Genomic DNA, 21280 nt, shown 5'->3' with positions numbered 1-21280 from the left:
TCTGATTTTTCAGACACAAATATAGCTGTTGAAAATAGTTTGGTGTAGGCTAGAGAAACAGAAGTGTTGTTTTGCACTTCCACGGTTCAAACCTCTGTATTATCCATTTTGGGCCATTTGTATCTAAAAAAAAAACAGTTTGAGTGTGTCGCTCACTGTTCAGCCGCAAATATCTCTATTTAAAAAAGTGTGGTATACCCCAGTAAACAATAACTGTGGTTTTGCCATCCCACGGTAAAAAATCTCTTATTCAGCTTTTGGTAGTTTTTTCCGTAAAGAAAAACAGTAGTGTCTCCTGACTGTTGTGACACAAAAATATATCTGTTGAAAATAGTCTTGTGTAGGCCCGACATCCCAGTGTGGTTTCGCAGTTCCACGGGTCAAATCGCTGTACTATCCAGTTTTGGGCCTTTGGTATCTAAAAAAAAAGCAGTTTGAGTGTGTCGCTCACTGTTCAGCCGCAAATATCTCTATTTAAAAAAGTGTGGTATACCCCAGTAAACAATAACTGTGGTTTTCCTCTTCCACGGTTCTAATCTACTCTTTATTACCCTTTTTCCATTGATAGTGCAAGTGTAAGTTATTTTACTTCATTTACAATGGGCAAGGCGCGTGGCAAGGGACGTGGAAGTGGACGTTCTGGTGATGGTTCGTGCAGAGGACGGGGCCGTGGCCAAGGTGAAAATGTGCCACAACCAACAGCCACATCTTCTCGCTCCCACTTCTTGACCGAATTACTAGGGAAGCACAGAACAACACCAGTATTGAGAACTGATCAGTGTGAACAGGTTATTAATTGGATAACAGATAATACTTCCAGTTACATGGGCACCACCACCTCCGGTCTGTCTTCCACATGGACAGCTCTTAGTAGCCGTGAGTCTCGACCGCATACTCCTCCTCACCCTGATGCTCCTTCCTCCCACCATGCCGAGTGTCGTCAGACAGCAAGTGATCCCACACTTGGACACTCTGAAGATGTTCACTGGTACATTTCCATATTTGGGCCCCTCGCCTGATACGCTTGAAGTGGTGGAAGAGGAGATCCCATGTTGCGATGCCCAAATATTTGAACAGCCACGGCCACAGGAAGTCGACGTTGGCAATCTGTCACAAGAGGTGGACGATGACGAGACACAATTGCCAGGAAGTGAGGAGGAGGATCGTGGTGCGCAAGTGGAAGAGGAGGAGGTGGTGGATGATCTAGTAACTGACCCAACGTGGAAGGAGGACATGCAGAGTGAGGCCAGCAGCACACAGGGGGAGGGAGGCAGAGTACCCCAGCAGGCAGGAAGAAGCAGTGTGGTGGCCGCAGACAGAAGGCAGGCAACCTTTCCCCGTAACACCAACATGAGGGACGTTGCCAGTACAAGCGGTAGGTCTTCCAGAGTCTGGAATTTTTTTAAAAACTCTGCTGATAACCCCAAAAAGGCCATATGTTCCACCTGCCATGCCAGCATCAGCAGGGGTGACAAAACTACAAGCCTGACCACCACCAGCATGATCAGGCACATGGCAGCAAAGCACCCGACTTTGTGGGGTGAAACCCAGGGTCCACGACCAGTGTCAGCGGATGTCACCACTGCTTCTTCCACTGTTGTGCGTGCAATAGAACCCCCTTTTGTGTGTGCAAGGCAATCCCCTGTCCATACTGCATGTAAAGATGCCCCCTCCTCTCAGTCTTCACTTGTTATGGCAGTTTCTCAAGAAACAGCATCAACGTCCACGTCCACGTCCCACCGCTGCGTTCAATTGTCCATATCCCAGACCTTTGAACGAAAGTGGAAATTCGCAGCTAACGCCCCACAGGCCACAGTCCTAAATTCGCACATTTCACGACTGCTTGTGACTCGCCCCCTGGGCCGTGGGGCACTCGGATCCGGGCAATAGGGAATGATGGGGGTAGTAGTGGCAACCCGGTTCCGTGGCTCAGGGTAGTCAGGCCAGTGGTAGTCCGTTATGTGCTATTGATTATGTCCGACTACGCCACCCGTGGATTTGCGGTCATTAGGAACCGCCGCTGCAGGGCAGACCGCTGGGGCTGATGATATATGCAGCTGGGATGGTGTGACTCCCCACGGGAAGAGTGCGGCCCCAGGGCAGTGTGGTGGATGGTGGGAGTGATGGTAGTGAGAGTCCCGGTGCCGATAGTGCTGGAGGAGCAAGGAGCACACAGACAACAAGTTGCAGTCCAGGGTCTTTACTAAAACAGGTAAACTGACCCATAAACAGTCCCGGCTAGGAGGGGACCTGGATGTCTGAGAGCAACGGGGAAATTGGCCCTGGTCAGGGTGAGGGTGTAGGCCTACCGTGCTTTCTGCGCTCCTTCTGGCTATCTCCTCGTTATAGGGTAACAGCCCACGTTTCCGAGCTTTCCGTGTATTCTCGCCTGTATGGCCTGCGACGTGGGTTCCTTTCTGCTCCCAGACTTGTACGGCTTTGCTGGTCCCTTCTGTTGTGGCAGGGCCTCCAGGCTTCTTAGGCCAAGGAATATACAGTCCCTTGCGGACTGGTTCTCTGCTGGAGGATGTAGAAGCTTTAATTACACTTGTGGCATCCAGGCCAGGGTGACACATTCCCCCCTAGTGAAATTTAGTACTCCGGGACTAAACAGTAAACAAAGACAATATGCATAACCATAAAACATTAATAGACAGACGACGCACAAATTGAGTTCTTAAGGTCACAGTGTGGTCTGTGACAGGGTGTCCATATCACCAATACAACGGGGAGCCTTAACCAGGTGGGGGTCTGTCCTACCCCAAGTCCTTTACAGTCTTAGTTCATTCCTGGGTTAGGCTCCGAATGCAGTCCATACAAGGTCCCGGTTATAAAAAGTCCATAACCTTGGAGTCCTTACGGTAGCTGCAAGAAACTGAAACACAGAATTACCAAGCATGCATGTAACTTTGCAAACAATTCAACATTTGGCAACAAGGTTATTTACAATTTTAGTGCACCCTATATTTTCCAGCGAGCGGGTATCTGCCCCTTTGTGCTCCTGGTTGACCTCCTTAACCCACTGTCTGGTGGTGGACTGACCTGGCTTTCCCCACTAGTGTTAGGGGTACAGCTACCAGCTGGGTGTACAGGTAGGGCAGGCAGCTGTCTGCGGGTCCTTTGGCTTACCGCAGGCATGGCATGCTCACTGTCAGCAGAGGGTTGACTCTCCTGGGCTGCTGGTACAGGCTCTTCTGCCTCTGGAACTGCTTGCTCCTCTTCACCTTCCGGCTCTGGTGTTGGTTGTTGCTGTGCCGGTTGCAGGAAATGCAGGACGGGTACCACTATAGCATCATTTATTCGAGTCCAGGACTGAGGGAACTCTCCGAGAACGGTGCTGATCATTTCTTCCTTGTCCTCTGCGGGTTCAAGGTCACTCTGATCCTCTTCTGCACTACGGAGTTGCTCGGGGCATCTTTTGAGGTGGTCTCTGGAGACGACACTAGTGGTTTCTCCTCCGTCCTTGGTGATCACGCACACCTTCGGGTTGCCGTGATCAGACTGCAGTACGGTGTAGGGTTCCCTTTCCCACTGGTCGTCCAACTTATGTAGCCTTCTCTTCCGCTTCAGGACCTGCTCACCAGGTTCTAGGGGACCAGCAGGGGCGTGTTGGTTGAAGAGTTTTTCTTGCCTCTCTCTCACCTGGGCCAGGCTCTTCTCCACACTCTCCTGTACCTTCTCGTACTGCAGTTGCCTTTCCGTATCCCAGTCCGCATCCGGGGAGGTGTCCTCAGGTGTTAGGACTCCCATCTCCAGGTCTACGGGCAGCTTACCTGGTCTGGCTCGCATCAGGTAAGCCGGGGTGCAGTTGGTAGCATTCACCGGGATATGATTGTATAAGTCTATCAGGTCCGGCAGTTTTTCTGGCCACAGGCTGTGTTCCTCCAGGGGCAACGTCTTCAGGAGATCGATAACTATATTGTTCATCTTCTCACACATCCCATTGGTTTGTGGATGGTAAGGTTTTGTCCGAATCTTCTTACAGCCATAGAGGTTGCAGAACTCCTGGAAGATTTCAGCCTCGAACGCTGGACCCTGGTGTGTCAGGACCTGCTCCGGATACCCGTGTGGACGGCAGAAATATTGCTGGAAGGCTCTGGCCGCTGTTTGGGCTGTTAAGTCCTTTACCGGGACCACCACTAGAAAACGGGAATAGTGGTCCACGATTGTCAGGGCATAGATGTATCCAGACCGGCTTGGAGCCAATTTGACGTGGTCCAGAGCTACCAGCTCAAGAGGCTGCGCGGTGACGATGGGCCTCAAGGGTGTCTTCTGGCTGGTGCGGTCCTTCCTCCTCAGGTGACAAGGGCCACAGTCTCTGCCCCACTTTTCTACAGCTCCTCTCATGCCGCCCCAAAAGAACCTTCCTCTTAGCAGGAACTCCAGTTTCTTCCAACCGAAGTGCCCCGCTCTGTCATGGTAAGCCCCCAGGACCATAGCTGCATCTCGCCTTGGGACCACGACTTGCCAGGTCAGCTCATGCGTCCGGTGGTTGACAATCCTTCTGCACAACTTGCCTTCGTAGAGGAACAGCTTGCTCTTCTCTTTCCATAGCTGCTTGGCTTCCTCTGGGGCATCTGGATCTAAGCGGGCGTCTTCCCGGGTCAGCAGATCTTTCACCAGGCGGATTGCAGGGTCACTATCTTGGGTCTTGGCCCAGCTGTGGTGAGGTAGGGGATTGATCATCACGGTTGTTAGATCCTCCTCCTTCACGCGGTGGGAGTATTGAGCGGCTCCATACCGGTGTAACGCAGGGTGTTCTACCTCCTCCAGCTCTTCTGGGTCTTAGTCACCTTCATGTAAGTTAGGCATCCTCGACAGGGCGTCTGCGTTGGCATTGGTTTTGCCGGCCCGGTACTTGATCACGAAGTCATAGTTGGAGAGACGGGCCATCCACCGCTGTTCTAGGGCACCCAGTCTTGCATTGTCCAGGTGTGTCAACGGGTTGTTGTCCGTGTACACGGTGAACTTTGCGGAGGCCAGGTAATGCTTGAAGCGTTCCGTCACGGCCCACACCACCGCCAAGAACTCTAGCTTGAAGGAGCTGTAATTCTCCGGGTTCCTCTCGGTGGGCCTCAGCTTCCGGCTGGCGTACGCGATCACCCTTTCTCTGCCCTGTTGGTTTTGGGACAGTACGGCTCCCAGTCCCACATTACTGGCATCTGTGTGGAGAATGAAAGGCTGGCCATAATCAGGGTAGGCCAGGATCTCGTCCCCTGTGAGGGCCATCTTTAGCTGGCGGAAGGACTCCTCTTCCGGTTTATCCCACTTGAAGGGCGGCTTTTGGCTCCTGGACTTAGACTGTTCGATCAGGAGGTCCTGCATAGGAGCTGCCATCTTAGTGAACCCGGGGATGAACCTTCGGTAGTAGCCTACCAACCCGAGAAACTGTCTCACTTCTTTGATGTTCGAGGGGCTTGGCCAGCTTTTGATTGCCGTGACCTTGTCAGGGTCGGGGGCTACTCCTTCCGCGCTGACCACGTGCCCTAGGTACTGGACCTTTGGTTTCAGCAGGTGACACTTCGATGGTTTCACCTTCAGGCCATAGCCTGCCAGGGCTTCGAACACCTCAGCCAGGTATTTTAGATGGTCCTCGTATGTTTTCGAATAGACGATCACGTCGTCCAGGTAAAGGAGGACCGTCTCGAAGTTTCGGTGCCCTAGACAGCATTCCATCAGCCGCTGGAAGGTCCCTGGTGCGTTGCAGAGCCCGAAAGGCATACAGTTGAACTCACTCAGTCCCATAGGGGTGGTGAAGGCGGTCTTCTCCTTGTCAGCCTCTGCCACAGGAACCTGCCAGTACCCGCTAGTAAGGTCCAAAGTAAAAAAGAAGTTAGCTGATTTTAGTGCGGCTAAAGACTCCTCTATTCTAGGCAGCGGATATGCGTCTTTGTGGGTGATACGGTTGATTTATCTATAGTCCACGCACATTCTCATTGTGCCGTCTTTCTTTTTCACCAGAACCAAGGGGGCTGCCCAGGGGCTACAGCTATCTCTAATGACCCCAGCTTCTTTCATTTCTTTTAGCATGCCCTTTGCGTTCTGGTAATGTGCAGGGGGTACAGGTCTGTGTCTTTCTTTTATCGGTGGGTGGCTCCCTGTGGGGATGTGGTTTCTATCCCCTTTACTCTGCCGAAGTCTAGCGGGTGCTTACTAAAGACTCTCTCGTACTCCTGTACCACCCGGTAGACTCCTTGTTTTTGGTGCAGGGGAGTGGAGTCAGCACCCACATGGAGTTTCTGGCACCAGTGCTCCTTTTGTTTCTGGGAGCCATTACCCTCCGCCTGTGGAGATGGAGGCAAGGGTTCCATGGCCCTGATGGCTTTGTGTTCGACAACAAACAGTTTGGCAAGTGTAGCGTACCTGGGTAAGTGTACCTCCCTCTCCCCAATGTTGAGAATGCGGACAGGTACCCTCCCATGACGGACATCAACCCCCCCCCCGGGCTGTCAAAATGGTGGGCCTGCTGTCTGAGTACACGGGTTATACCATGGCTTGGTAGTCTCTACCTCTCAAACCGATTGCAGTCCGACACCAGATCATCATTTCACTTTTGGGAGGCATGGAAATGGGGAATGGGTCACTCAGTCTTACGCTACCGATCTCACCACCAGACAGTTCTAACTGCTGCCGTCTCATAAGGGCTTTTATCTCCTTGTTGAGGACTCTCTGTTGGCTGGAACTAGCATTCACCGCCACCTGTTGTAAGATTACAATTACCTCAGAAAGACAATTTTCAATCACGTTAGTACCCACAGTTATTTTAGGGTGACTTTCACGACGGTCAATGTCCACAATAATCACTCCCTGTGCCGGCAGTTCAACTTTACCAATTTTAATGGTCATCTCCTTGAACCCCATCTGCGGCACAGGTAAGCCATTACTGGCGATGATGCTCAATTTGCTGACTGGATACTGTGTGATATCAGCATCAGTCCAATACTGCTTAAAAAGTACATAAGGCATAGTGGTTACTTGCGACCCAGTATCCAGCAAGGCACTCATGGGGATACCGTCCAGCACCACGGGTAAAACCGGGTGCCTCCCAACGTACTTATCACGCCAACTATAAGGGCCTGGTGATCTTATGCCTGGGGGTTGGCCCTCTGCCCCAGGTTGGACCCGTTTAAATTACAGTACCTGGAAATGTGTCCGGGCTGGTTACATAGACGGCAAATGGGCTGTCCATCCTCTGCGTAGCGGTCTGTGGGCCTCCCTCGGAACGACGGGATCCTCCTCTGTCGGCGCCACGGGACATCCTCCGGACTTGAAGCCAGCTCGATGGGTCTTGACGGGTCCACTTGCAACGCCTGGACGGTCCTGGTCAACGCCGCGACGCTCCTGGTCAGCTCCTGGACTTGGTGGTGCAGGTCTTTTGACGGGGCTTGGTTCAGGGCCTGTGCATCAGCCCCCACGGGGTCCATAGAGGAGGGCGCCGCCTTCTGGTGGTAGGTGAGAGCAGGGCGCCGGGGGTTTATAGCGCCACTGGTTGCAGATTCACGGAGCACCCTTATGGCCCTGTCCTTAAATTGGGCAAAGGTCAGGTCGGGGTTCTGAAAGAACATGAGGCGCAGTTGGGCCCTGTGGGCGCTAAACAGCAGACCTTCTATGAATTGTTCTGTTAGCAGCTTATCCGTATCCTGCACGCTGCCAGGGTCAGTTTGTTGAATAGCCCTCAAGGCTTCCTGCAGATTTAGGGCATAGTCTCTAATGCTGTCCTGTGCCCGCTGCTTACATCCATAGAACCTCATTTTAATTTCAGCGGAGGTACGTGTGTCAAAGGTACCCCGCAGCCGGGCCAGAATACCCTTCACAGTCCTTTTCTCCTCAGTGGGCCATGATTTTACCTCCCTTTGGGCTGCGCCAGTTAGCTGCCCTGTCAATATGCTGACCTTCTGTTCCTCTGTCAGGGGGTAAACCTGGAACAAACTGTACAGCCTTTCCTTAAAGTCAGTTAGGGCATGGGGCTCCCCTGAGTACTTGGGCAGCCAGGCCGCTCCAGGGATGTAGGGCAGGGAAAAGGGCATCACCGCTGCTGCAGCTGCGTTGGTGGTAATGGGCGCCTCTGTGTCTTTCTCCCCCCTAGTTAAGCGTGGCCTACCTTCCGACGATCCTCTTCTGTAGGCCACGGCTCCGCTGCTGCTGCTATGGACGAGGACCTGGCGTCGCGTCCTGATGACGTCAGCGTCGCTCTCTCTCCCTTCCAGGACCTTGCGCAGCGTCGGTGCGTGGGGCGGAGCTTCGGATCTCGCGCGGTTTTGACGTCCATGCCCCTCTTCTTCCCGCGCGGCGTCCTGAAGATGGCGTCCGATGGCGGGAAGCAGCTGCGGATGGCGGGAAGACAGCAGAAGACAGCGGGAAACGGTCCAAGATGGCGTCTGATGGCGGGAAACGACTCCGGACGGTGGGAAACTTCGCCACAGGTAAGTTACAAAAGTCTTTTTCAGGCACGCAGTACCCGGTGGTTGCGGGCACGAAATCCTGCCGACTACGCCAAAGCTGACTCGCCCCCTGGGCCGTGGGGCACTCGGATCCGGGCAATAGGGAACGATGGGGGTAGTAGTGGCAACCCAGTTCTGTGGCTCAGGGTGGTCGGGCCAGTGGTAGTCCGTTATGTGCTATTGATTATGTCCGACTACGCCACCCGTGGATTTGCGGTCATTAGGAACCGCCGCTGCAGGGCAGACCTCTGGGGTTGATGATATATGCAGCTGGGATGGTGTGACTCCCCACGGGAAGAGTGCGGCCCCAGGGCAGTGTGGTGGATGGTGGGAGTGATGGTAGTGAGAGTCCCGGTGCCGATAGTGCTGGAGGAGCAAGGAGCACACAGACAACAAGTTGCAGTTCAGGGTCTTTACTAAAACAGGTAAACTGACCCATAAACAGTCCCGGCTAGAAGGGGACCTGGATGTCTGAGAGCAACGGGGAAATTGGCCCTGGTCAGGGTGAGGGTGTAGGCCTACCGTGCTTTCTGCGCTCCTTCTGGCTATCTCCTCATTATAGGGTAACAGCCCACGTTTCCGAGCTTTCCGTGTATTCTCGCCTGTATGGCCTGCGACGTGGGTTCCTTTCTGCTCCCAGACTTGTACGGCTTTGCTGGTCCCTTCTGTTGTGGCAGGGCCTCCAGGCTTCTTAGGCCAAGGAATATACAGTCCCTTGCGGACTGGTTCTCTGCTGGAGGATGTAGAATCCTCCCAGCCTCAGACACCAAAGTCTGGTAAAGTAAGTCTTTTATCTGCCAAGACAGGCTCACTTCGCCTCTTGTCTCTGGCTTGTGGCTCTCCTCCTGCCACACTTCCTCTTAGGTGCAATACAACCTTCTGTCCCTGCTCTGCTCCAGGACACGTCTCAGTGCTGAGACAGGCCATCCAGTTCTCTCTAACCCTGCCCCCAGCACCAGCTTTTATAGGGGCAGCCTGCTCCCCCTACTGGCCTGAGACAGGAGGCCTTGCATGCTAATGTTCCCCTGACTAGAGAACCTCCCCCTTGCTCTCAGACACAGCTTTAATTACACTTGTGGCATCCAGGCCAGGGTGACACATTTGCATTGGAAATGCTGCCTTTTAGGCTGGTGGAGACGGAATCCTTCCGCAATCTTAAGGCGGTGGCCGTCCCTCGGTACTCGGTCCCCAGCTGACACTATTTTGCCCGGTGTGCCATCCCCGCACTACACAAGCACGTGTCCCAAAGCATCTGCCGTGACCTCAACAACGCAGTTACTGGGAGAGTCCACCTGACAACGGACATGTGGACAAGTGCTTGTGGCCAGGGACGGTACATCTCTCTTACGGCACACTGGGTAAACATAGTGGAAGCCGGGACCCAGTCGGACCTTGGGACGGAACACATCCTCCCCACACCGAGGATTGCGGGCCCTATGTCAGTCAGAGTTGCCCCCACAGTGTACAGCTCCTGCGCATCCTCCTCCTCCTCCTCATGTTCAGCCTCCATCTCAGATATCACCACATCAGTTACAAGCTGGAAGCATTGCAGTACTGCCTTCACCAGGCGGCAACAGGCTGTGCTGAAACTCATAAGCTTAGGTGATAAACCTCACACTGCTTGTGAGTTGTGGACAGCTGTGAAAGAGCAGGCAGATCTGTGGCTGAGACCGCTGAACCTACATCCCGGCATGGTCATGTGTGACAATGGCCGTAACCTGGTGGCGGCTCTGAGGCGAGGTGAGATCACACACGTACCATGCCTGGCTCATGTGCTTAACCTCGTGGTTCAGCGGTTTCTTAAATCGTACCCCGAGTTGCCAGATCTGCTCGTGAAAGTACGCCGCCTGTCAGCTCATTTTCGCAAGTCGGCTACAGCTTCCGCCGTCCTTGCTGTGTTGCAGCAGCGTTTGCAGCTTCCGGCACACCGACTGGTGTGTGATGTTCCCACACATTGGAACTCTACCCTCCACATGTTGCAAAGGATTTGTGAGCAGAAGAGAGCAGTTGTGGAGTACCAGCTGCAACAAGGCCGTCGATATTCAGGTCAGACTCCACACATAAGACCTCAGGAGTGGACCTGGATGTCTGACATATGTACCATCCTGACAAACTTTGAGGAGGCCACCAAGATGGTGAGTGATGATGACGCCATCATTATTGTTCAGAATCCCACTTGTCTGTCTTTTCCAACGCTCTCTGCAGAGAATTAAAGAGGAGGCATTGCAGCCAGAGTATGATGAGATGGATCAACAAGCTGTAGCGGGCGATTACACACAGCCCAGCCTCATCTCATCCCAACGTGCATTGGGGGACAATGAGGGAGAGGAGGAGGAGGAGGAGGAGGAGGAAGAACAGGAGCTGCTATCATGCGTTGTAGACGGTAGTACCTGTACAAGTGTCATACCGTCGGTTCAGTGTGGGTGGCCTGAGGACAGGGGGGAGGAGGAAGAGGAGGAGGAGGAGGAGGAGAGCATGGTCAGTCGTCATCTTGGTGAGGACACAGAAATCTTGCCCGTTACCAGTCTGGCACGCATGGCTGACTTTATGTTACGCTGCCTTAACCGTGACCCTCGCGTTGTCAAAATGTTGGGTGACAGTCATTACTGGTTGGTGACACTTGTAGACCCCCGCTACAAGGAGAACTTTCACTCTCTTATTTCTGAGGTGGAGAGGTCTACAAAAATGGGGCAATACCAGAAGGCCCTTGCTGCAGAACACTTAAAAAAATTCCCATCTGAACACGCTAGCGGCAGAGGTCACAGTTCGTTGCCCAACCAAGGCGTACAGGCGAGAGAGATGCAACTCCAATTCAGCAGAGGCAGGGGAACACTGTCAACGTTCTGGGACAGTTTTCTGACACCCGCCCAGCTTACAGGCCCTGAGGCGCGGGGTACTCTCACAAGGAGTGGAAAGTTTCAAAAGATGGTGAGGGAGTACCTTGCCGATCGTACCAGCGTCCTCCGTGATTCCTCTGTGCCTTTTAATTATTGGGTATCCAAGCTGGACACTTGGAATGAACTCGCTCTGTACGCCTTGGAGGTCCTAGCCTGCCCTGCCGCTAGCGTGCTATCTGAGCGTGTTTTTAGTGCCGCTGGGGGAATTATAACTGATAAGCGCACTCGCCTGTCAACTGACAATGCTGACAAGCTGACCCTTATCAAAATGAACAAGGGCTGGATTGGGCCAGACTTCTCATCACCACCAAATGACAGCAGAGTAACATAAAGTCAAATCCACTGTGTTATTTCGGGAGGTGTATTCACATGCACCGCTTCACACGCACATATGGGTATAAGCTTCCTCGTTTCGGCTGTTTAATCTTCTCCTTATCCTCAGCCTCCACCACCACTATACCACTAGGGTGCCAGCATTGCAAATTCCTCCGTCCTAATTTTTGGCAGCTTTTGCTGGGAAAGCATAAGCAAATACCATGGGACACCCACTCCTCAATAATGGGACTTATGTTTGTAATATGCTGTACTGCATGGCTCTTGTAAGGGGCATTGCAAGTTGCTCCGTCCTAATTTTTTGGCTGCTTTTGCTGGGAAAGCATAAGCAAATACCATGGGACACCCACTCCCCAATAATGGGACTTATGTTTGTAATATGCTGTACTGCATGGCTCTTGTAAGGGGCATTGCAAGTTGCTCCATCCTAATTTTTGGCAGCTTTTGCTGAGAAAGCATAAGCAAATACTATGGGAGACCCACTCCCCAATAATGGGACTTATGTTTGTAATGTGCTGTACTGCATGGCTCTTGTAAGGGGCATTGCAAGTTGCTCCATCCTAATTTTTGGCAGCTTTTGCTTGCAAGGCATAAGCAAATACTATGGGACACCCACTCCCCAATAATGGGACTTATGTTTGTAATATGCTGTACTGCATGGCTCTTGTAAGGGGCATTGCAAGTTGCTCCGTCCTAATTTTTGGCAGCTTTTGCTGGGAAAGCATAAGCAAATACTATGGGAGACCCACTCCCCAATAATGGGACTTATGTTTGTAATATGCTGTACTGCATGGCTCTTGTAAGGGGCATTGCAAGTTGCTCCGTCCTAATTTTTGGCAGCTTTTGCTTGCAAGTCATAAGCAAATACTATGGGACACCCACTCCCCAATAATGGGACTTATGTTTGTAATATGCTGTACCGCATGGCTCTTGTAAGGGGCATTGCAAGTTGCTCCGTCCTAATTTTTGGCAGCTTTTGCTGGGAAAGCATAAGCAAATACCATGGGACACCCACTCCCCAATAATGGGACTTATGTTTGTAATATGCTGTACTGCATGGCTCTTGTAAGGGGCATTGCAAGTTGCTCCGTCCTAATTTTTGGCAGCTTTTGCTTGCAAGTCATAAGCAAATACTATGGGAGACCCACTCCCCAATAATGGGACTTATGTTTGTAATATGCTGTACTGCATGGCTCTTGTAAGGGGCATTGAAAGTTGCTCCGTCCTAATTTTTGTCAGCTTTTGCTTGCAAGGCATAAGCAAATACTATGCGACTCCCACTCCCCAATAATGGGACTTATGTTTGTAATATGCTGTACTGCATGTGACGCGCCCCCTGGGCCGTGTGTACACGTGTGTGGGATACCCGGTGCCGGGTCTCTGGGGTCTGTAGTCTCCGTGGCGGTGACCCGGTCCCGTGGCTCAGGCTGGTCAAACCAGTGGCAGTCTTTCTTAGGTTTTGAGGTTAATTGTCCGACTGCGCCACCCGTGGATTGCGGTCAGGGAGTACCACCGCTGCGAGGCAGACCGCTGAGGCTGGTGTTGTGTGCGCAGCATAGAATGGGATAACTCCCCTTAGGAGGAGTATAGCCTCAGGGCAGTGAGTGTGGATGATAGGGGTGATGGTGCACGAGCGCAGCAGGTACGACTCAGAGTCTTTGCAGTGCAGTTCAGGGTCTTTACTGATGATTATAAGGTAGACCCTCCCGGGAGTACTGGCTAGCATAAGAGGCCTGGTCAGTCTGTGAGCAAGCAGGAGTTCCCCTGGCCAGGTGGAGTTGTAGGCCTCCCCGTCTGTCTGCTCTCTTCCTGGCTACCTTGCTGTAAGCGGATAGAAGTAGCCCACGTCCCTGAGTGTACCGTGTAGTGCTCACCCGTATGGCTGGTGACTTAGGGCCTTCTGTTAGCCTCCGCTCCACGACGGCGGTGCTGGTCCCTTGCTTGTGACTGAGCCTCCGGGCTTCTATGGCCAGAGGACCTGAAACCCCCTGCCGGCTGGTTTCTGCTGCTGGATATATAAGTCCTCACAGCTTCGGACTCCTGTGTCCGGTTCCTATTGTCATCTGCCAGGGCGAGCTCTGCTCAGCTTCCAGCCCCTGGTCTTTAGCTCCTAGCTCCTACAGAGCTCCTTGCTGTTACTTTCCCTTGCTCTCACACTGACTCTGACTGTTCTCTGACTCACTCAACCCCACCCCAGATCCAGTTTATAAGGGCAGAATTCTCCCCTCCCAGGACTGGGGCAGGAGGATGTTGCATGTTTAAGGGATCCTGACCAGCAAACCTCCCACTTGCTCTCCGACGTAATATCTCTATTACTGTGGTGACCAGACCCCTGGGGTGCCACAAATGGCTCTTGTAAGGGGCATTGCAGTTCCTCATAATTTTTGGAAAGCCTTCCATTCACTGCTTAGGCCAAAAGTGCACGGGAGACCCAGTTGCTATAAATCGAAAAAAAGGTTTAGTTAACGCCCTCTGACCTCCATGTCATTTCCAAGGGGCATTGGAGTGGCTCGAAATTTTTGGTAGGCATTGCACTCACTGTATGCCCTATAAATGTGTAGCCGAACCGCTCCTTTTGTTACAGAAACATATCCTACAAGACATATCTGGTTGACTGGCCTGATATTGATGTGAATGGTCCCTGTTCCTCCTGCTCTTTCTCCTTTGCCACTACCTCATCCATCATTTATCACCTGAAGCTTTGTTTTAACGGGAGTCATAGAACTGGGATAGTAGCAGGAAAACACCAAGCAATCCTCGGAGGAGGTAGGATATGCGCCAAAACGCGGACCACCTCAGGCCTAGCCACTACTACATACATGCGCTTGCATTCCAAGAAAACAAAGCCGATGCTAACTTCTATCATCATCATCATGCTCCTCACCTAGGCACTCCCAACTCCCCTGATGGAGAAGCCAGGGCCCACCGGAGGAGTCTGGTTCTCTGGTGGGCTCGTCCAATGCTGCCCTAAAGCAGGCCAGGCTAAGAAAAGTGTGGGGGAAGGTGACAGGAGAAATCAGGGCGGCTGTGGACCGAGTATGGACACCTGGCCGCCACCTGGCGGCTGGGGACCGAGCGTGGACACCCGGCCGCCGGGTGGCTGGGGACAGAGTATGGATACCTCGCTGCCGAAGCGGCCATGAGGTAGTGGCCAGCTTCGGCCTCCTCCAAACTAAAAGGCCCCATTTCAAGTGAAAGCTAGCAGTATGGTATTGCAGCCTGCAGGTGGGTGGGTGGTTGGCTGCATATTTTCGCTTGCATTGCAAGGAATGGGGGAGGTACAATTGAACACTGCCCTGGGACAAGGACTTGCACGGGGATAGTTGCAAGTCTGCATCTTCTGATGCGGCAAGGATCACTTCTGATGGGCACACTTTTAGACAGTGACCTGGGGGTCAGAGATGCTTCCAGGAGTCTTCCCCATGCTGATCCCTTGTCTTTTCAGCACTGTATGCATGTGTCACACAGCACATGGCCAGATAAGGTTGTAAAATGTTAAAAAGACATTTCCCGGTGAACGCATTTGTCACGGTTGAAAGCAATACAAAAGTGCAAAAACGCATGAAAAATGCTACTTGTGAACATAGCCCAAGGTGTGGAAGAGTATTTTTGTTTTTGGTTATTTATTTTATCTTATACACAAGTTTTTACCCTGGAAAGGAAATTCCTTAACATATTTCACAGGAAAACCGTTTCAGTTTCGTTTTTGAACGTTTTATTGTGAGCCCGCAAAAGTGGCTTAATACCTCTGACCACGTTGTTGACAGCAGTGACCTGGGGGTCAGAAATGCTTCCAGGGGCGATCCCCATGCTGCCCCCATGTCTTTTGAGCACTGTCACTATCGTTTTGGGCACTTTTTAGGCTTTCTACAGACTGCCGGGGGTGCTGCCGCAAAAATGCTCAGGTCTCTCATAGACTAACATTGGGCTCGTTGCTCGGGTCGAGCACCCGAGTATCACGGTAAGCTCGGCCCGAGCTTCGAGCACCCGAGCATTTTAGTGATCGCTCAACACTATCAGTCGTCATCTTGGTGAGGACACGGAAGTCTTGCCCGTTACCAGTCTGGCACCCATGGCTGACTTTATGTTACGCTGCCTTAACCGTGACCCTCGCATTGTCAAAATGTTGGGTGACAGTCATTACTGGTTGATGACACTTTTAGACCCCCTCTACAAGGAGAACTTTCACTTTCTTATTCCTGAGTTGGAGAGGTCTACAAAAATGGGGCAGCACCAGAAGGCCCTTGCTGCAGAACTATTAAAAAAATTCCCATCTGAACACGCTAGCGGCAGAGGTCACAGTTCGCTGCCCAACTAAGGCATACAGGCGAGAGAGATGCAACTCCAATCCAGCAGAGGATGGTAAACACTGTCAATGTTCTAGGACAGTTTTCTGAGACCTGCCCAGCTTACAGGCCCTGAGGCGCAGGGTACTCTCACAAGGAGTGGAAAGTTTCAAAAGATGGTGACGGAGTACCAGAGTCCTCCGTGATTCCTCTGTGCCTTTTAATTATTGGGTATCCAAGCTGGACACTTGGAATGAACTCACTCTGTATGCCTTGGAGGTACTGGCCTGCCCTGCCGCTAGCGTGTTATCGGAGCGTGTTTTTAGTGCCGCTGGGGGAATTATAACTGATAAGCCCACTCGCCTGTCAACTGACAATGCTGACAAGCTGACCCTTATCAAAATGAACAAGGGCTGGATTGGGTCAGACTTCTCATCACCGCCAAATGACAGCAGAGTAACATAAAGTCAAATCCACTGTGTTATTTCGGGAGGTGTATTCCCATGCATCGCTTCACACCCACACTTGGGTATACGCTTCCTCATTTCGGCTGTTTTTTGCTCTTCTCCTTATCCTCAGCCTCCACGACCACTATACCACCAGGGTGACCGTGGTCCATGTTGCCAGCATTGCAAGTTCCTCTGTCCTAATTTTTGGCAGCTTTTGCTTGGAAGGCATAGGCAAATACTATGGGAGACCCACTCCCCAATAATGGGAATAATGTTTTTAATATGCTGTACTGCATGGCTCTTGTAAGGGACATTGCAAGTTCCCCCTTCCTAATGTTTGGCAGCTTTTGCTTGGAAGGCATAGGCAAAGACTATGGGAGACCCACTCCCCAATAATGGGAATAATCTTTTTAATATGCTGTACTGCATGGCTCTTGTAAGGGGCATTAAAATCGTCTTGTTAAGCTACTGTGACCTCCACGTCTCTTCCAAGGGTCGTTAATATTGTCTTTTTATTCCACTGCGACCTCCACCACTCTTCCAAGGGGCATTAAAAGTGTCTTGTTAAGCTACTGTGACCTCCACGTCTCTTCCACAGGGCGTTGATATTGTCTTTTTATTCCACTGTAACCTCCACCACTCTTCCAAGGGGCATTGATATTGTCTTTTTATTCCACTGCGACCTCCACCACTCTTCCAAGGGGCATTAAAACTGTCTTGTTAAGCTACTGTGACCTCCACGTCTCTTCCACGGGGCATTGATATTGTCTTTTTATTCCACTGTAACCTCCGCCACTCTTCCAAGGGGCATTAAAACTGTCTTGTTAAACCACTCTGAACTCCACGTCTCTTCCAAGGGGCATTAAAACCATCTTGTTAAGCTACTGTGACCTCCACATCTCTTCCAAGGGGCATTAAAACTGTCTTGTTAAACCACTCTGAACTCCACGTCTCTTCTAAGGGGCATTAAATCCGTCTTGTTAAACCACTCTGAACTCCACAGCTCTTCCAAGGGGCATTGACATGTTGTTTTTAATTACCTCTAACCTCCGCTACTCTTGCAACGGGCATTGCATTTCCTCCTAATTTTTGTCAGCTTTTGCTTTTCAATGCATAGGCGAACACTAAGGGAGACCCACTCCCCAATAATGGGTAGAAGGTTTTTAATACGCTGCAATCCACGTCTGTTTCAAGGGGCATTGCCTAATAATTTTTGGAAAGCCTTCCATTCCCTGCTTAGGCCAACAGTGTACAGGAGACCCAGTTGCTATAAATGGAAAAACCGGTTTAGTTAAGGCCCTTTGACCTCCATTTCACTTCCAAGGGGCATTGGAGTGCCTCGAAATTTTTGGTAGGCATTGCATTCACTGTATGCCTTATAACTGTGTAGCTGAACCGCTCCTTTTGGTACAGAAACATATCCTAAAAGACATGTGTGTTTGGCTGGCCTGATATTGATGTGAATGGTCCCTGTTCCTCCTGCTCTTTCTCCTTTGCCACCACCTCATCCATCATTCATCACCTGAAGCTTTGTTTTAACGGGAGTCATAGAACTGGGATAGTAGCAGGAAAACATCCAGCAATCCTCGAAGGAGGTAGAATATGCGCCAAAACGCTGACCACCTCAGGCCTAGCTGCTACTACATACATGCGCTTGCATTCCAAGGAACAGAAAGCTAAGGAGGTGGATGGCCTCATGATCATGAATAATTTACTCGTTGTGTAGGAGGCCCACCACTGCTGCTGTCTACCTTCTGAACTTTGTGTTGAAGCCTGATTGACCCAGGACCCGCAATCCTCTATGTCTGGAGGATGTGTTGCATCCCAGTATCCAACTGTGTCCCGGCTTCCACAATATTAACCCAGTGTGAAGGCGTCAGTGAGATGGACCATTCCTGGCCACATTCACTTGTCCACGTGTTTGTGGTTAGGCTGTCCTTCCCACTAAATGCACTGGGGAGGGCACAGGTAAGGTTTTGGTATGCTCGCTTGTGTATAAGGCGCACCGGGACAAATAGGGGCGGCTGGGGACCGTTTATGGACACCCGGCCACCCCACGTGGCTGGGGACCAAGCGTGGACACCCGGCCGCCGGGCGGCTGGGGACTGAGTATGAATACCAGGCTACCGACGCAGCCATGACGTGGTGGCCAGATTCCACCTCCACATGCCTAAAAGGCCCAATTTCAAGTGCAAGCAAGCTAGCAGTATGGTATTGCAGCCTGGGGGTGGGTGGGTGGCAGGCTGCATACTTGCGCTTGTATTGCAAGTTATGGGGGAGGTACAATTCAACACTGCCCTGGGACAAGGACTTGCACGGGGATAGTTGCAAGTCTGCATCTTCTGATGCGGCAAGGATCACTTCTGATGGGCACACTTTTAGGCAGTGACCTGGGTGTCAGAGATGCTTCCAGGGGTCTTCCCCATGCTGTTCCCATGTCTTTTTAGCACTGTATGCATGTGTCACACAGCACATGGCCAGATAAGGTTGTAAAATGTTAAAATGACATTTCCCGGTGAATGCATTTGTCACGGTTGAAAGCAATACAAACGTGCAAAAACGCATAAAAAATGCTACTTGTGAACATAGCCCAAGGTGTGGAGGAGTATTTTTGTTTTTGGTTATTTATTTTACCTTATACACAAGTCTTTACCCTGGAAAGGATGTTCCTTAACCCCTTTCCGACCTGGTCAGTAATAGTACGCACCAGGTCGGGAAGGCCGGTTCAGCGGGGCTCCGGCGGTGAGCCCGCACTGAAGCGAGCACATGTCAGCTGATTATTGGAATCGCAATCCACCCGCGGCTGTTAACATGTTAAATCTCTGACAGTGGTATTTAACTCGCGCTTCCGGGAGTCCTAAGCCCCGCCCATCAGTGACCCCGTCACGTGATCGCGGGTCACCAATGGGTGGGCATGACAACTCAGGGTCTGCAGCAGACGCCTGTGGTTGTCATGTCTCAATTGCTATGAGCGCCACCTAGTGGTCAGCGCTCATAGCAAGTGAGCATTTCTCCTGCATACTAGCGATCTGCTCATCGCTTGTATGCAGTAGAAGCAATCAGACAACTGCTGCTTCTAGTCTCCTCTGGAGACTATAGAAGCAAGCAGAAAGTGTAAAAAAAAAGTTTTTAAAAAAATAAAAAAAATAAAAAATATATAAAAGTTTAAGTCACCCCCCTTTCGCCACATTCAAAATAAAAAATATATATATATATATATAAAAAAAAAACCACATACACATATTTGGTATCGCCGCGTTCAGAATCGCCCGATCTATCAATATAAAAGAAGAATTAATACAATCAGTAAACGGCGTAACGAGAAAAAAATTTTAAACGCCAGAATTAAGTTTTTTTGGGCGCTACAACTTTGCAATAAAATGCAATAACGGGCGATCAAAACATCGGATCTACCCCAAAATGGTATCAATAAAAACGTCAGCCCGGCACGCAAAAAATAAGCCCTCACCTGGCCCCAGATCCAGAAAAATGGAGAAGCTAAGGGTCTCGGAAAATGGCGTCATTTTTTTTGTTTTTTTAGCAAGCTTTGGATTTTTTTTTCACCACTTAAATAAAAAAGAACCTATACATGTTTGGTGTCTATGAACTCATAACGACCTGGAAAATAATGATGGCAGGTCAGTTTTAGCAATCTGTGAACGTGGTAAAAAAAGGACCCAAAAAACAACTGTGCAATTGCATTTTTTTTGCAGTTTCACTGCACTTGGAATTTTTTCCCATTTTTCAGCACACGATATGGTAAAACCAGTGATGGTGTTTAAAAGTACAACTCGTCCCGCGAAAAATAAGCCCTCACATGGCCATATTGAACGAAAATTAAAAAAGTTCTGGCTCTGGGAAGAAGGGGAGCAAGAAAGGAAAACACAAAAACAGAAAGACCCATGGTCGTTAAGGGGTTAACATATTTCACAGGAAAGCACTTTCACTTTCGTTTTTGAACATTTTATTGTGAGCCTGTAAAAGTGGCTTAATACCTCTGAACACGGTGTTGACAGCAGTGACCTGGAGGTCAGAAATGCTTCCAGGGGCGATCCCCATGCTGTCCCCATGTCATTTGAGCACTGTCACTATCGTTTTGGGCACTTTTTAGGCTTTCTACAGACTGCCGGGGGAGCCGCCGCAAAAATGTTCGGGTCTCCCATAGACTAACATTGGGCTTGTTGCTCGGGTCGAGCACCCGAGTATCACAGTGAGCTCGGCCTGAGCTTCGAGCACCCGAGCATTTTAGTGCTCGCTCAACAGTAATATATATTAAACAAAGCTGACAGGGATTTCAACAGGGGTTAGTAATGAGAACAATAACAAATACTTATGAAATAGCAGTAAAATACTTCTATAAAATATTGTATCTAGCCCAAATATGGGATTAATCACTGAAATCCATCGGGGGTCTCCGGTTATTCCCACTAGGCCTTTAAGTCTTTTTCTGACAAAGTCAATAAGATCCCGTTTGGCTTGTTCCACCTCACCCGTCCCCCTCCTAACCTGATACCCTAAATCCGATTGTTCCCCGTATCGGGAGGGAGAGGTTGAAGTGACAGCCCTGTTCAATGATGACACTCGTCGGCTTTTGCTGACGTGATCTCTCCGGCATGACTCGTTTCTATCCTCTCTTTGTCCTGTCAATCGGGGCGGTTTACCACGTCGTGGGTAAGAGGGTCTTGTACATTTCCTTAATGTCGTATCCAAGTCCCGGTCCTCTTCTGTAGCCGTGACACCCGAGGGACTGCTGCACTGAATCCCGCATTTGTTCACCAGCAGCCAACCGTCTTGCCCTATGGGTCTCTCACCCCTGGTCTCTCTCGCTGGTTCCTTCAGCGTGCCCGTCCTGCGTCACGTCTCTTCCTGAGTCT

Source organism: Phyllobates terribilis, unplaced genomic scaffold (assembly GCF_046119375.1).
Source record: "Phyllobates terribilis strain yellow unplaced genomic scaffold, ASM4611937v1 Scaffold_4__5_contigs__length_816908805, whole genome shotgun sequence".
NCBI classification, from domain to species: Eukaryota; Metazoa; Chordata; class Amphibia; order Anura; family Dendrobatidae; genus Phyllobates; species Phyllobates terribilis.
Note: the sequence above shows the minus strand (reverse complement) of the source record.